This window comes from Myotis nattereri (genome assembly GCF_964212035.1).
Source record: "Myotis nattereri genome assembly, chromosome: 2".
Lineage (NCBI taxonomy): Eukaryota > Metazoa > Chordata > Mammalia > Chiroptera > Vespertilionidae > Myotis > Myotis nattereri.
Genome location: NC_138076.1, coordinates 46337256 through 46355435, shown reverse-complemented (window position 1 = coordinate 46355435; position 18180 = coordinate 46337256). Strand labels below are relative to the sequence as shown.

At 39.3% G+C, this 18180-nt stretch overlaps 1 protein-coding gene across 2 annotated transcripts in view; it reads left to right on the top strand.

Moving 5' to 3' along the window:
• Window positions 1–18180, top strand: part of GPC5 (glypican 5) — a 1292689-nt gene that overhangs the window by 844978 nt on the left and 429531 nt on the right. The gene's annotated exons all lie outside the window — the stretch shown is intronic.

Genomic DNA, 18180 nt, shown 5'->3' with positions numbered 1-18180 from the left:
ACATAAGCTGATCTCTACAAAGATAAACAATGAGCCAGCATGGGAGTGAGGAAGACATCTGTGTGTCCCATGTGTCTGCATGACGTAATCAGCTGGAGCCAAGAGCAGCTGCCTTTTATGAGGTTGTGGTCATGAGAGTCACACACCTGCACTTTCCCCATCTACACTGGGCTCCTGCAGACACTTGTATTTATGACCTGACTCAGGATATTTGCTTAGATTTCCTTCTAGCTATGACTGTTTGTATTCATCAGTATGCTTCTCTTCTCCTTTCTGTTTTTTATGCACACCTTTATCTTTATCTGTGTATATGGCTAACAAGACGAAAGAAGCAGTTTTTTCGGAACTGAATATGTATTTTATCAAATGCATATATTTTACCAAGAAAGTTTTCATTTTACATTAGGTATATTAGTGACATCTATTTTTTAACAAAATCTTGAAAAATATTTAGGGCATTGGTTCAAGTATTCATATTCTCAATGTATTAATTTTATTTATAATTCTGAGAGTTAGAATGGGATTTAAATTATGATTTTCTTCAAAATATACATATATAATTATGAATTCACACGAGAAATTAATGTTCACTTATTTTCTTCAGTGTACATTTCTATCTTTTTTATTTGATCTATATAAGCAAGATTAGCAGCCTCCTTATGTTGCTTGAGAGGCACCACAAATTTTATTTTGGAAAGATCTCCTCATTAATAGACGTCTTTATATATTTATTCAACACAGGAAAAATCACATTTTATATTAATGTCTTTAATTTTTCAATCATATTTTGTTGATATTTTTGTAGCTATAAATACTAATTTTGCAGGTCCATGCCTGCATCACAATTATATCAGTTTTGAAATTTTATGGTTAATGCAATATGATTATCCATTTAGATACAGCCCAGCTGTGAACACACATTATATTATTGTGAAGAGTAAGCCATGGTAATAAATTTTTCACAATAATTTGTTTAAAATACGAGATGATTTACAATGTTTTTGTTTGATTGAAAGTGAACTTTGTATATTTCCTTTGCCCGAGGTCTTATATACAGAATGAGATTTCTATATATTATTAAAGACTTTATATTCTTATTTAAAACTTCATATACATTATTATGATCCTCCCCATGTCTAACAATATTTCAAAGGCTCTATTTTATAATGTTATACTATAGATTCATTCATTTGCTAGAATGATATCCATCTTCTGGATTGCTACTCTTTATATGAATAATATATATTCTAATTTTTACCTTACTATCTGATACTGTATTTATTAATGGCTTTTTGTAAAGACTTTCTCTACTAAAATTGGCCACTTTTCTTCTGGCTCTCTTAAGAAGCCATCACCAAATCCTTTAGGCACTCATATAGAATTTAAGGTGTATTGACTATGACTTTCTGAAGGCCATGTTTAGAAAGATGTAGGTCAGATTAGATTCCAAACAGCAAGGCCGGGTGATGATGGCAAGAGGGGATGGATTGGGAGGCAGGGAAGCTCTAAATGGTCTTCTATCATCTACCCTAATGATTTTATAAGAGCAAAGAATTACGTGAGTATATAGATACCCAAAACTTAAGGATGTATATAATTATATAAAATTAATGCTAGATGCTAAAGCAAAACAGAAAGAGTTAGTGTACTAGAGCTAAGGATAAGGAACCATCCATATTGTGACAGTATTTTGAAAGGAAAATATGTATATTTTAATAAAAAAAAACAAATATTGTTATTCATGTAAAATTTTTTCATGTGAAAAAAGAGCTATATGACCCGTTCTACTTCAGAGGATAGAACTAAGGACCCAAATTCACACACACACACACACACACACACACACACACACACACACGAAAAAAAAAACCAGGTATGTTTTAAATTAGCAGTTGTTATACTTTTACAAATCTGATTCATAAGTGACGATTTACTCTTTTTTTAAAAATTTCAGAAAGCAATTTCCAACTGCTTTTAAACCTTTAATTGTATTATCTTTGACTCATGGCCGTTGGAGACTTTTAGGGGGTCAAACATTTTTATGCTATAAAGCTATTTAAAAAGATATTTTTTATTGATTTTACAGAGAGGAAGGGGAGGGAATAGAGAGTTAGAAACATCAATGAGAGAGAATCATTGATCAGCTGCCTCCTGCATGCCCCCTACTGGGGATCGAGCCCGAAACCAAGATATATGTTCTTGACCAGAAACAAACTGGGACCCTTCAGTCCGGGGGGGGGGGGGGGGGGGGGGGGGGGCAACACTCTACCCAAACCAGTTAGAGGATAAAAGCTGTTTTTGTTTTTTTTTTTCCTTATTCTAAGATGACATTTAAAAAATACTGGGGTGACATTGGATAATAAAATTTTATAGGCTTCAAGTGTACAATTCTAGACTTATCTGTATATTGCAGCAATTTTTAACCATTTTCATCTCATGGCACACAAACAATTACTAAAATTCTGTGGCACACCAAGAAATATATTATCTTTTTTTGCTTGTATTGTCAAAAACAAAAATATAATTTTGATTCATTGACACCAGATGCCTATTGTTATGTTGGCTGTTATCATTTTTTTAATTTGACAATCTAAGGGAAAAGAGATCAATGCCCCTGACTAAAATAGTCAGGTATTACATGTTTTAAAAATTCTTGCGGCACACCAATGTGCCTTTTGCAGCACACTGGTTGAAAATCGCTTTTATAGTGAGTGCATTGTCAGACAAAACATTTCACTTGTTCATTTTCCTTGAGATTATTTTTTTTCACTTAATTATCGTTCATTCATATGACTTTGGCTAGTCGTCAAAGGGATTTATGTTACAGAGGCTTTTTGTCCTCTCTGCTGCTTTCTCAAATGTCATCTAGGAGTAATTGTGTAGTGTTCAAAGATTTCCAAATGCCGTTCAGGGTTATTTCATGAAGTGAGTTTCCCAAACTTGGGGGTATTCAAGCACAGGCTGAATAATAATGAGAAGAGAGTTTCCAAATGGGGAGCACAGCGGAGTTTGGGCCCTCAAAGATTCAGTTATCTAAGTGTGTGTAATATATCACTATGTTCATTTAAAGAGGCAAATGAAAACCTTACAAGTGTTCAACAGCTTATTGATCTATATTTTTTGTTTTATGTGTATACATGAGATACACATACCTATACATATCTTCCTTAAGTACGTCACTTATGAAAGTTGTTTTAAATAAGAATAAACAGGTATTAATGTTGTAAACGAATAAATTTTAAGTATATTGATATGTTTTTTATCATGTGTACATAGATCTTTAAGAGAACAATTTTATCTTTGTAAATATATTTATAGCAAAATTTATTTTATAATTTTTAAATAGTTAGTTGAAAAATATAATTTCAGCTTTTTTAACCTAAGATTTTTTCCCATTCCTGCTAATGATATATGAGAGTTCCAGTTCCATAGAGTAAAATGTTTAGCCCTAGCTGGTTTGGTTCAGTGTATAGAGCATTGACCTGTGGACTGAAGGGCCCTGGGTTTGATTCCAATCAAGGGCACATGCCTGGGTTGTGGGCTCAATCCCCAGTAGGAGGCATGCAGGAGGCAGCCAGTCAATGATTCTCTCTCATCATTGATGTTTCTATCTCTCTCTCCCTCTCCCTTCATCTCTGAAATCAATAAAAATATATTTAAAAATCCTATATAATAAAAAGCCTAATATACTAAGTGTCCAGTCATCTGGTCTTCCCTTCAACCAATCAAAACATAATATGCTAATGATATGCTAAGGCTACTCAACCACTCTCTATGATGTGCACTGACCACCACAGGGCAGACGCTCTGAGTGGTAGGTTAGCTTGCTGCTGGGTTCGGCCTATTGGGACTGAACGAGACAGGCTGAACATGCCGGACATCCTCCCAAGGTCCCTCCCTGGCTGGCCAACCTCCCGCATCCCTCCCTGGCCCCGATCATTCACCAGTGGGGGCCCGCAGCCTGGCCTGCACCCTCTCGCAATCCGGGACACCTCGGGGGATGTTGGAGAGCTGTTTTTGGCCCAATCCCACAGGCCAGGGTGAGAGACCCCACTGGTGCATGAATTCGTACACTGGGCCTCTAGTAAATAAATAAAATGTTTAAAGTCATCTTTTGTTTTTTGACCACATATCAGGGGTGGGCAAACTTTTTGACTCGAGGGCCACAATGGGTTCTTAAACTGGACTGGAGGGCCAGAACAAAAGCATGGATGGAGTGTTTGTGTGAACTAATATAAATTCAAAGTAAACATCTACACTAATAAAAGAGAAAAATGGTAATTGGCGTACGGTGATACCTTTTTCATTGGCTAATCAGGGCTATATGCAAATTAACTGCCAACTAAGATTGGAAGTTAACTGCCAACAAGATGGCAGCTAATTTGCATATGTAGGCACAATGCAGGGAGGCGAAAGGGAAAGCAGGAAGAAGCCCCCTGCCACTGACAGTGATCTGAAACCCAGGGGGGAGCTAAGAGCTGGGGAGCAGGGCAAAGGCGGCCCTGGGGCCGCCTTTGCCCTGCCCCCCAGCCATGATCGGAGAATCAGGCGCCTTTGCCGCCCTGGCCAGTGATAGCAGGAAGTAGGGGTGGAGCCAGCGATGGGAGCTGGGCACGGTCGAAGCTGGCAGTCCCAGGAGCTAGGGGTCCCTTGCCTGGGCCTAAAGCGAAGCCCACGATCGCTGCGCCCCCCGCTGCCACTGCAGGTCCCCGCTGCCTGGGCCGGACGCCTAGGCCAGAGGTGTCAGGCCTGGGCAGTGGCGGAGCCTGCAACCGCGGGGAGCTGGGGGTCCCCTGCCCAGGCCTGACACCTCTGCCGGAGGCCTCAGGCCTGGTCAAGGGGCCTATCCGGTGATTGGTGATCAGAGGGTGATGAGGGTCAACTCCTCTGGCCGAGGCATCAGGCCTGGGCGGGGGGCTGAGCCGGGGATTGGGGGGATATGATGGTCCCCTTGCCCAGGCCTGAAGCCTGGGTCAGAGGCGTCAGGCTTGGGTGGGGGGTGGAACAAGCGATCAGAGGGAGATGGGGGTCCCCTGCCCAGGCATGATTCCTGGGCCAGAGGCCTCAGGCCTGGGCAGGGGCCAGAGCCAGTGATCGGGGGGAGATGGGGGTCCCCTGTCCAAGCCTGACACCTCTGGCGGAGGCATCAGGCCTGGGCAAGGGGCCGATCAGGTGATCGGAGGGTGATGGCGGTCAACGCCTGAGGGCTCCCAGTATGTGAGAGGGGGCAGGCTGGGCTGAGGGACCCTCCCCTCCCACCCACCCAGTGCACGAATTTCGTGCACCGGGCCCCTAGTCATTACATAAAAGGTTACAGTCTTTTTTTTTTTTTTTTTTAGTTTTATTCATTTCAAAGGGGCTAGATCCAGCCCGTGGGCCGTAGTTTTCCCACGGCTGACATAACTACTAAATCCAATTGACTCTACTGCTAAAACCTCTCTTCCTCTCTACATCTCCATCCTATCCCAGATCTTCCTTATTCCCTGCCTACACTCTAACTTGCTTCTTTCCTTTGTTGACTGTATTCTCTAAAAGGTGTTTTATGATACTGCTAGATTTCATCTCCCTAGGTGAGGCCAAGCTTTCACTCAAAAACCTCTCTACAGAGGCTTAGATTTTGTCAATTCACATTTGATAAATTCTACCATTTGGTTCACATTTCTATTTATTTTTTCACAAAAATTTATTGATTGTAATATATACAAATATTACATATTTAAATAAATATTTATATGTATAATTATATGTACAACATATGTATTATGTATGTAATTACATTATATATGTGCCATACCAAGTGTTGTTCTGAAGGCCCAATGTAGTGTAGTGAGATAAAATCTAGACCCTTCAAAATAATTAAAATAAATACTGTGATAAGTGTATTAGTACACTTATGTGCAATCTATATTATGACTATATGACCTTGGACACATTACTCTCTGTTAGTCCCATAATAGAAAGGGCTAGAAAGGACTGGGGTAACATTATACATAAAATACTCATTTCAGGCATTTCTTCCAGTGAAATTTCAGTTGCTTCTTTCTAGACCAGCGGTTCTCAACCTATGGGTCACGACCCCTTTGGGGGTCGAACGACCCTTTCACAGGGGTTGCCTAAGACCATCGGAAAACACATATATAATTACATATTGTTTTTGTGATTAATCACTATGCTTTAATTATGTTCAATTTGTAACAATGAAATTGGGGGTCACCACAACATGAGGAACTGTATTAAAGGGTTGCGGCATTGGGAAGGTGGAGAACCACTGTTCTAGACTAAAACACTCTCAGACACTCCACCCTCCAACATACACATACAAAATGGGAACCTGCAACAGAACCCTGTTTTTCCCCTAATTATAAACAGTATCATCATTCTGAGTCTACATGATTCTAGGAAGAAGGATAGAAATATGTGTATTTTCCATTAAACATTTTGTAATAATGAGCATAGTTTCATCATAAGAGACCCCAGGCACACAGGTGCCCCAGGAGAGAATCCACCACCCCTTTAGACATACCCACATCTATCATTTATTTGTCTAGGTATGCTTTATCTTTCATTATTATTTGACTTTGAGTGCCTGTGTCTCATCTCTTCAACTAGAAAACTAAGCTACTTCAGTGCAATGATCATATTGTGTGCTTCTTTGTTTCCCCAAGGACCTCTCACACAGCAGCTTACCTCTGTAGACAGTTCAGAATTATTTGTGGTTGGCTGACTCTAGGCTTTCATAATTCAGTTTGTGGTCAGGCATTGGTTGCATTTATGAAAAAAAGAAAATTCAGACTTGCAGTCAGCCCTGGCCTCTGGGATACTCCATAGATTGCCATGTTTCTTCATGAATTACCTTCTACAGAGTCCATTTTTAAAAAGGAATAGAGTGGGAGAAATGGTGATTAAATGATCTTTTTAGCATTATCAATGAGATTCTGAACTCTAAATGAGCTAAAGAATAAAGCAGCATGAATGTCAATATCAGCTCCAATATGTATTTCACTAAAAAAAAAAGATAAGTTCCAAAGTGTATAGAGCAGCCGTGGGCAAATTACGGCCCGCGGGCTGGATCCGGCCCGTTTGAAATGAATAAAACAAACAAAAAAAGAGACTGTATCCTTTTATGTAATTATGTTTAGTTTGAATTTATATTAGTTCACACAAACACTCCATCCATGCTTTTGTTTAGGCCCTCCGGTCCAGTTTAAGAACCCATTGTGGCCCTTAAGTCAAAAAGTTTGCCCACCCCTGGTATAGAGACATCTCTGGTATAAAAAGCCCTCGTCTTTCACTTAGGAAGACCACGTAGCAAGAAAACAATGAAAAATCTCTCCCATATATGTATAGCATTTAATGATTTACCTACTAATCCAACACTTTGATATCCCTTTGTTTGCACAAATTCATGCCACCTAACACTAATCATGGCATGCTATGCAAATCTATCTGCTTTCTGAATGCTGTTCTTTTGCGAATGTTGTTTCATTGTCCTAGAATTTCCCTGTCCTTACCCCATGTGCCCAAATTTTAATATTTTTGAAGATCTAACTGAAATGTTACAGAGTTTTCTTTTTCCCTGTAGTGTAAAGTTATCTCTCTTGCCTCTTGAACTTTACAAAGCATATGAGTATATATGTCTCTGGCAGTATAACTTTGTTTTATTTTACAGTTTTTTTTATCATTCTGGTAGTAAATGTTAAGGAATATATCCTATCTAATAAAAGAGAAACATGGTAATTAGCCGTACATCCGCTACCCTTCCCATTGGCTAATCAGGGTGATATGCAAATTAACTGCCAGCCAAGATGGCGGCCGGCAGCCAGGCAGCTTGAAGTGGACAGGAGGCTTGCTTACTTCAGTGACGGCGGATTCCAACGTTCCCCGCCTGCCGCTGCCAGCCTCTGAGCTTGCAGTTTGAAACATTGTTACAAATATAGAAACTAAACAAAACCCCAGAAACCTGCTTTCAGCCAGCCGGGATCTCAGAGCTGAGGTTGAAACAGTGTTTCGATTATAGAACCCAAACAAACCAGATACCTGCTTTCAGCAGCAGAGGCCTAAGAGCTGGAGCCAAGCCTCAGAGCTAAAGCTGGCCCAGAATAAAAAAAAAAAAAAAAAAAGGAGCAGTTGAGAGCTTCAGTCACCTGCCAGCCTGAAAACAGCCCTCAGCCCCTCACCCAGAATGGCCAGGCACCCAAGCGGCACCCCCACCCTGAGGGGGTGTGACCAGCTGCAAACAGCCATCATCCCCTCATCCAGGCTGGCCAGGCACTCCAGTGGGGACCCCCACCCTGATCCAGGACAACCTTCAGGGCAAACCAGCCGGCCCCCACCCGTGCACCAGGCCTCTATCCTATATAGTAAAAGGGTAATATGCCTCCCAGCACCAGGGTCAGCGGAGCCATGAGTCCTCCCGGCTCCGGGATCAGCATGACAGGAGGCAGTGCCCCAACCCCCTGATTGGCCCTGCTCTGTGTGTGACAGGATGCAGTGCCCCAACCCCCCCACCCCCACGGGCCCTGCTCTGTGTGTGACGGGGTAGAGCCATAACCTCCCCATTGGCCCTGTCCTGAGTGTGATAGGGTGCGGCGCCCCAACGCCCTGATCTGCCCTGCTCTGTGTGACAGGGGGCCATGCCCCAACTCCCCTATCAGCCCTACTCTGTGCGTGACAGGGGGAGCTCCCCACTCCCTGATCAACCCTGCTCTGTGCATGACAAGGTACAGAGCACCAACCCCTCTGATTGGCCCTGCTCTATGCGTGACAGGGGGTGGCGCTGCAACCTCCCCATCGACCCTGCCTTGAGTGTGACAGAGGGCAGTGCCCCAATCCCCAATTGTCCCTATCCTGAGCGTGTCTGAGGGTGGCATCACAGCCTCCCAATTCGCCCTGCTCTGTGCATGACAGAGGGCAACGCCCCAACTCCCCAATCGGCCCTGCTCTGAGCCCAACCACGGGTTGCACCTAGGGATTGGGCCTGCCCTCTGCCACCGGGGAGCAGGCCTAAGCCAGCAGGTCGTTATCTCCCGAGGGGTCCCAGGCTGAGAGAGGGCACAGGTCGGGCTGAGGGACCCCCTCTCCCCCCCCCCCGAGTGCACAAATTTTTGTGCACTGGGCCTCTAGTTTTATATATAATTGGTTAATTGAATCATTTTCAAAATAAAGAGATTGTGCCTGAATCATGTTTCCTTTCTCCATTTTAGGATTAAATGCTTGACAAATTTTGGTAGAACTTTCTTATATGTTTTATTTTTAAAAAGAAGGTATTGTCTCTTATGATGGGGAATAAAGTGGTAAGGTGACTAAATTTTTCTTCTATGACAGGGAGACATCTTATATATTCAGGGGCAGATAGAGGTTCTTGGCTTTGATTTCAAAATACCCCTTTAATGTGATTTATTAAATAAAATAATGTAAAATCACGAAGTATTCCTGTTCCAGTGACAGATTTGTACAATAGACTATTCTAGTAGCCAATAACTTACAAACTTGCTACTACTTATTTTGTTTTGTAATTCTTTTTGTTCAGCCTTCTAAAGAATCATTCCTTTGGGGAAATTGAAGGAAAATAACATAACTTGACCTTCTCTACAATACTATAAGCTCCTTTAGGATATGATCGAAACTTTCTTACCCTCTAGGTACATAGCATTATGCCCTGTCCTGTGTAGATATGTATTGAATAAATGATGAAGAGTTGATGAAAAATGAAAAGAAATTAAAGCAGCATATTCTGTTTGAAATTCCTTTTACTGATTTACTGCAATTCAATTCAACCAATGTGGAGTAGTATTTAGGAATATGAAAAAAGACATTCAATTTTAAACTTATTATTTCACAGATAACATTAATTTGCATGAAATTTATAAAAATAGACAAAATGCAATCCATTTATTTATTTCATAGAATTATTCTAGGTGTCCTGTGAAAATTTTGCTCAACTTTTGAATAGTAAAGTTCAAATTCAAAAGAGAAAGTTGAAACGATAATAATACGTAAGAAAAAAATTGTATATAACCCATATTAAATTTGCAAGGTTTCTGGAAGTCATTTCATTATACTATTCTTACAGAAATTCAAAATAATTAAAAGTAAAAAATAGCTATGGTGAATTTTTCTGGAGACACCAACAGTTTGCCTTTAATTATCTAAGCATAAATTGAGGAAGAGAGCATGTGTATTAAGAAAACATGACACTGTTATGAAGAGCAAAGAAACCTTGCTTCCCTGCTTTTGTTGCATACTCTCCTCCTCTTTTGTCATGAGGTAAATGGCTTAAAATAACATCTTGCTGAGTTTCCTGTGGCAGGCTACATAAGAAGGAAAAATTGTCTGAAAGCTCCCTGTTTCCTAAAATGGATCGTTCTTAACCATGTTTAATTGTTTTTAACAAGCCACCAGAAGGCCCCTGTTGAAAGCAGTTGAACTAGTTGATTCCTTTTTCTCAGAAAGTCTGTATTCTGCGTGGTAATGTGTCGAGTGGAAAATAGTTGGTGAGCATTAGTCAACTAGGTAGAACTCTAACTAGAATATGAACTAACCAGGAATGGACCATACTATCTTCTTTTGTATTCAACCTCTTCAGTATAACATCAGCTGTCACTTTATTAACAGTGGGGAGTTGAGGGGAACTAAAAAATCACTATCACCTATTGTGACCATTTAAAAATGACAGTAACAAACCGGTAACTAGGCAGTTCCATACCCATTTCCTTTTCAGCATAGCAATCACACTTTGAGTCTGAACATGCTTCAGATTCAGAGCATGCAAGTTTCTGAGATATTTGGGGACCATATTAGTTTTATGCAACATAATGGTGATATACATCTTTTTCTTTATGATCTTGACCTCCTTTGCATCTTGAAATTGACAGTATCATTTCCAAGAATATTAAAGCATAATGTTTTTGTGTACCTATTTTTTTTATTTCATTAAGTTTGTAGCTTATTGTTGCTGTTTTTAAATGAATTAGAGTGGAAGCCAAAACCCTTCTTGAAAGTCAGTTGGAAGCTCTTGACAAACCTCTAAGAATTTCAAAGTCAAATTCATATCACAAAAGATTCATAAGGCAAACAGAGGCTCTCTTTATGCCTCTCTTCCACTGAATTTAAAGTCAGCAGCAATAAATAAATTAAAAAATATATAAATAAATAAATAAATATAAACTCAGCAGCATAGTTCTACTTGTTCTTTTCTGGAAAAATAAAGTCAGGTCTTGCTCTCAAACCTCTCTAATGACTCCCTAAAAATGTTTCTTATGTCCAGAATCAATTCATCATATTCAAATCAATTGATAACTATAGCTACCACCCCAAATTTCTACTTTAATATAGAATTATTATACTCCATCCTTATATTCAATTTTGTCCAACATATTTCTGTTCTATTAAATTTGGCAGTGTTTAAGGCAAGATACCTAAAAAATTGTATAGAACTGCTGAAATGTTACTGGTTGAGGCTTAAGGAGTAAAGACTAAATAAACTAACTGAAAGCCATTTAAAATGTAGTTTTCCTAACTATGCATTAAGTACTATAAAAGCAACTTGAAGCAGACTAGCATGTTGAAGCAGTCAAGAGATGTTGTTTTGTAATTATACAATATTTATTTGTTCTTTCCAATGAGGGATTAAAAGAGGATGTAGATTTCAGTCCATAAACTGCCAGGGCATAATCCAAATGCTAATAGGGGAAGTGCAAACTTTGTCAGTATTACTGTTTTTATAGAATTTTGCTAAATGGTTATTCATGGAGCTAATAATCTCTGCAAAGAAACTACTAACACGAATAAATATATTAGCAACTTATAATAATGTGCTGAATTAATAAGTAAAAAATCATTCATAGAAACTAGGAAACAGGTGATTTCATTTTGCCTAATTTACAGAAAGAAACTGAGTGCTAAACTCTGTTATTTTCAATGACTCACCTTAGTGGAGCTAGAACTTGAACCCAATCTTCTGACTTCAATGTTCTTTCCACTAAGCCAACACTTTCCCAAAACAGTTCCATCAAAGATACTTGGTAGAAATAGATAATTTACCCCCAATGATGGTAATCTTAAACTACTCATTCTGGTGGTACATTAAAAGTACAACACAGAGCCCTGGCTGGGTGGCTCAGTTGGTTGGAGTAGCCTCTTCTACCCTGAAAGGTCACAGGTTCCATTTCCTGTCAGGGCACATACCCGGGTTGAAGGTACGATCCTGGTCGGGATGTGTATGAAAGGCAACCGATAGGTGTTTCTCTCTCACACTAATGTTTCTTCTTCTTCTTCTTCTTCTTCTTCTTCTTCTTCTTCTTCTTCTTCTTCTTCTTCTTCTTCTTCTCTCTCTCTCTCTCTCTCTCTCTCTCTCTCTCTCTCTCTCATCAAAGATAGCTTATTTTACTTTATTTTAATCATCACCCCAGGTTAAATTTTTTTTTTTTTTTTTTTAGAGAGAGGAAGGGAGAGGGAGAGATAGAAAAAAAAATCAATGTGAGAGAGAAACATCTATCAGTTGCCTCCCATATGTGCTTGGACTGGGGATCGAACCTGCAACCTAGCTAAGTGCCCGGACCGAGAATTGAACCGCAGCCTTTTGGTGTATGGGACAACACTCCAACTAACTGAGGCACCCAGCCAGAGCACAGATAGTTTACTTTAAATGTGCATTTCAATGTAAATATAGAATCCCTTTTTAATATATATAAAATTTTCAATTCTTATATTAAAAATTTTGTATATTTAAAACATATTTTAACACAAGGACTTGGTCTACAAAATCAGGGGAATAAAATTTCAGTATAAAACACTGAATTATTTTCAAGGATTTCTTGTTCTTGTGTAAATATTTGAAGTTCATAATACTGACATGATATCTTATTTTATTTATGACAACTGATTACAGATATGAAAATTAGTAATATGAAACTAGTGTTTAAAATCTCTAGACTCCTATCTCTCTAGTATCTACTGTTTTCAACCTTTTGAAAACAAAAAAACTCTCTACATTCACATGCACTCTGTCATCTCGCATTTAATGAAAAATTTGGCACAAACAGTTGTAAGAAAGATGATTGATCACATCTAGTGTTTTTAAAGTTGATTCACCTTTGCTGCTGCTTCTAGGGTAACTCTCCAAGTGTCAGAGGAAGCAGGTGGAATTCAGATAAAGGATAGGTGGATGATGAATAGAAACATAGAAAAATAGATGATGATAGATAGATAGAAGATAGATAAATGATAGATAGATAGAGAGATAGATAGATAGATAGATAGATAGATAGATAGATTGAGAGATAGATAGATGATAGATAGATGATAGATGATAGATAGATGATAGATAGATAGATAGATAGATAGATAGATAGATAGATAGATAGATACTATGACTAAAGGATTCACCAGGCTTCTTTACCCAGGGAATTTTTGAGTACACAGTTTACTAAATTTATTTAATCTACTATTCGCCCTTTGTGTATTGCACTGATACCACTTAAATACACCTCACATTTTCCAAATGGAAACTAAGTATTCTTCAAGAAAAGTATGACATACATGTCCAATTATTAGATACTGAGGCCACCTTGTTTACAGTTGTTCACATGGAAAATAGTACAGTAATTAATAATAAATAACACAAGAATAAACTGTGTTTGGCATACTCACAACTGTAAACCCACTTTTGCCCCACACCATATTCACCATTTCTCAATTTTTAAAACCTGATTAGTATTAACCTCTGCAATTAATCTTCTAGTCAAGAAATTAATAATGAATGTCTAGCTCAAAATTATGCCTTTGAAATTTCTCACAAGAAAAATTTTAGTTCATGGGTAAATATCAAGTGATAAATGAATTTAAATTTTTCTGTGACTATGATACTAAAAATAGCTCTTTATTGATTTACTTTTAAATGGGAGGACATTAAAAATGAGTTTATCAACATTTTCATCTGTTTCTAGGCTGTTGTGCAAAAGAAAGATAATTATTTCCAAGGATACACAATCTGAATTTTGTGGGCATAGGGAGAAGATCATCCATTCCCTTACCTAAAACAGCTTGTCATGGCTTAATTCTTTAACTGTTCTATGCATCATCAAAAGAAATGATTTTAACCATTAATTGAAAAATAGTTTACATATAAGCTTTACAAGATAGTCTCTTTTTAATGGGACTTTGTTTGAGATATTAAGCCAGCTACTTTTTCATTAAATTAACAAGCTGTTATTCCAAATATTGGCATTATTTATTCTCTTTTTGAGTACTAAGTGAAAAACTCAGTTTACTCTTATTAAAGTTATTATTTATTAAAGTACAATTGAAATACAATATTATATTTGTTTTAGGTGTACAACATAGTGTTTCTACATGTATATACCTTACAATGTGATTACTACCTTAAGTCTAATAACTCTCTGTTACCATAAAGTTATCACAGTTAAAATGTTACTGAGTATATTCCCTATGCTGTCCATTGCATCCTTTTGACTTAGTTGTTTTATAATTGAAAGGGTACACCTCTCATTTCCCTTCACCTTTTTCATGCATTCCCTTACCTACCATGCTTCTGTCAATCATCAGTTCATTCTTGGTATCTGTGTCTGTTTCTGTTTTGTTTTGTTTTCTTTTGTTTTGTAGATTCCACATGTAAGTGAATTCATATGTTGGTTGTCTTTCTTATCTGACTATTTTACTCAGATTATATTTTCAAGGTTAATCTATGTCAGTGATGGCGAACCTATGACACGCGTGTCAGAGGTAACATGCGAACTCATTTTTTTGGTTGTTTTTCTTTGTTAAATGGCATTTAAATATATAAAATAAATATGAAAAATATAAGTCTTTGTTTTACTATGGTTGCAAATATCCAAAAATTTCTATATGTGACATGGCACCAGAGTTAAGTTAGGGTTTTTCAAAATGCTGACACGCTGAGCTCAAAAGGTTTGCCATCACTGATCTATGTTGTTGCAAATGGAAAGATTTCATCCTTTTTATTGCTAAATAATATTCCATTAAATCTGTACACATATATACATATGTGTATATATGTATAAATACACCCCGCATCTTGTTTATCCATTCATCTATCAATGGACGCCTAGATTGCTTTGCTCCCATATCTTGGCTATTGTAAATAATGCATCAGTGAACATAGGGGTACATATATGTTTTCAAAATAATGTTTCTGGTGAGCGAGATGGCGGCGGTATAGGCAGACGCGTCCCAGGTCGTGTCCCGGAGCAAATGGAGTGAGCAGCTGAAACTAGTAACATCCACCCCGAATTGGCGAAATTGCTCAGCTGGTGAGACAGTTTGCAGCCAGGAAGAGCAGAACTCCCCTGGAAAGGTAAAAAAAACCAGGGATTTGGGCAGGAAAGTTTGCCAGACCTCTGAGCCCAGAGAGTCCGAGGGAGACTGCATGGCAGACAGCCGCGTCCCTTGGGACAGGCAGAGCCCCTGACGGGGGGGGGGGGGGGGAGAACCACGGGATTCCTGGCGCCGCCGGGGGAATTGAGAGCTGGGTTCTGTGATCACAGAGGACTGAGCCTAAAGGGGGCAGCCTGAAGAGCTGACCAGACCATGCAGTCCCGGTAAGAGAAGCTTACAGAAACCAAGCCTTTCCCGTTTCCGTGGCCGGCGTTTGTTTGTTTGTTTTCACTGAATCCTGTTCATGGGACATTTCGGATACAGACACTCACCTGTGCTGAAGAGAGGGAGAGTGTGCGGAGGAGTGGAATCTGGGGAGAGACTGAGGAGAGAAGGGGGGCCGGGAGAGGTGGCAGCGAATTGAGTGCTGAGACACCCCTGAGCCCAGGACTGGGGCAGACATTCTCTCCAGAGAGTGAGACTCCTCCCCCCAGCCCCCAGGCAAGGAGCACAGCCACACCCAGATTCCATCCTGTAGGAGATCAAGGATTAAAATAACCTGATCAGTCCCTGGGAGTTAACAGGGTCTGGCCTATAGAGGGATTTTCAATCCCAGCAACAACACAGCGCCAGTAACTAACTATTACACAGCCAGCTCTGGGCAGTGAACCTCCACTGGACAGAGAGGCCCTATAGCCTCAGAGGCCAACCCCAGAACACTGCCACCCAGAGGCTGACCCACAAACTGACTCTTTGCTAAACACAAAATAAGGCAGTCTGGGAAACAAATGCGGCTTGCTTTAAAATAAGGACTGTGGTTTACAACACAGAGGAACAGTGTATCGCAGGGAAACTCAACACTCTCCTGAATACCTGGCAGGTCTAAGGCGAGCCACACTGAAGAATAGAAGAACCAAAGGACCTTCACTACTGCAATTTTTTTTTCTTTTTTCACCTTTTAACTAAGAAACCAATTTTTTTTCTTTTTTTTTCTTTTCTTCTTCTTTTTTTCTTTTTTTTTCTTCTTTTTTTCCATCACCTGATTTTACCCTTTTAATTACTACCTTCTTATTTTTAACCAGTATTATTACTGCTACAATTTTACCATTTTTTTTAAGGTGCCATTTTATTTTCTCTTTATTTTATTTTGGGATTAGTGTTCTCCATTCTATTTTCATCATTATATTATTGGTTGTTTCTAGTTTGCATTCATCTCCAGGGAGCTGTTGCTGGAATTTGTTGGGATTAATGGCTGTTCTATAGGAGTATTCTCCTCATATAAAAAAGTCTCTTCCCCTCTTCCACTTCATTCTCTCTTTTCACTCTTTTTTTTTTCTTCTTTTCTTTTCTTTTCTCGCTTTTATTTCCCCCCCTCCTTTTTCCCAATTTCATTTTTGCACTCCTTTTTTTGGTCCCTACTTTTCTTTTCTTTTTTCTCTTTTATCTTTTTCTCTTCCTTCTTCCTTATCCCCTAATTCTCTTAATTCAGGTGGTCACCTTTATTTGGGGTTATTAATATCGAGAATATATTTGTGTATAGTGCCTGGTACGTGGTGCCTTTTTGTGTTGTATTTTGTGCCTTTAAATCAACGCAGCAGATCCAAGCAACAGCAACCTCCTGAGCACCAACACCCTCTGCTGAGGAACAGCAGCTGTACGTGAAACCTCGCCCCACCAGCCAGAAGAGCCACCACAGCTGTGAACAGCACCCACCAGAGGAGCTGCTTCCAACTGAAGAGCAGCTGCTACCACAACCGCCTGAAGAGCAACCACAGACCAAGGAGTCACGGCCACCAAGGGAGCAACCACTGAACGACTCAACGTCTAGATATGCCAGTGAGATCAAACATGGGTAGACAAAGAAACCCCCAAAGGAAAGAGAAGGAGGACTCTCCAGAAAAGCAGCTAAGTAATACAGAGGCATGCAACATGACAGAAAAAGAATTCAGAATAAGGGTCCTAGAGTGCATAAACCGGATGGAGGAAAAAATCGACAACCTCTGCAAGAAGCAAGAAGAAACAGATGAAAAAATCGATAGCATATGGAAGAAGCTAGAAGAAACAGATGAAAAAATCAACAACTTAAGTAAGACCCAAGAAGAAATGAAGAGTGATATAGCTGCAATGAAGAACTCCGTTGAAAGTATCAACAGTAGACTAGGAGAAGCGGAGGACCGAATTAGTGAATTAGAAGACAAGGAAGCAAAACACACCCAAACTGAACTGCAATTGGAGAAAAAAATTAAAAGACAGGAGGAGAGCCTAAGGGAGCTTTGGGACAACATGAAACGAAACAACATACGAATAATAGGGGTACCAGAACAACAGAAGGATGAACAAGGATTAGAAAACTTATTAGAAGAAATAATATCAGAAAACTTCCCTGAGGTGGGGAAGAAAAAAGTCACACAAGCCCAGAGAGTCCCAAAAAAGGTGAACCCGAAAAGACCCACGCCAAGACACATCATAATTACCATGGCAAATGTTCAGGACAAAGAGAGAATCTTACAGGCTGCAAGAGAGAGACGGAAAGTTACATACAAGGGATCTCCCATTAGATTGTCAAATGATTTCTCAACAGAAACACATCAGGCCAGAAAAGAATGGACAGAAATTTACAAAGTGATGCAAAGCAAAGGTCTGAATCCAAGAATACTCTATCCAGCAAGGCTATCATTCAAAATTGAAGGGGAAATAAGAAGCTTCACAGACAAAAAAAAGGCTAAGGGAGTTTATCACCACCAAGCCAGCAATGCAAGGAATGCTAAAGGGACTGGTATAAAAATAAGAAATAAAAAGCTCAGAAAGAAAACAGCCACACAAAAA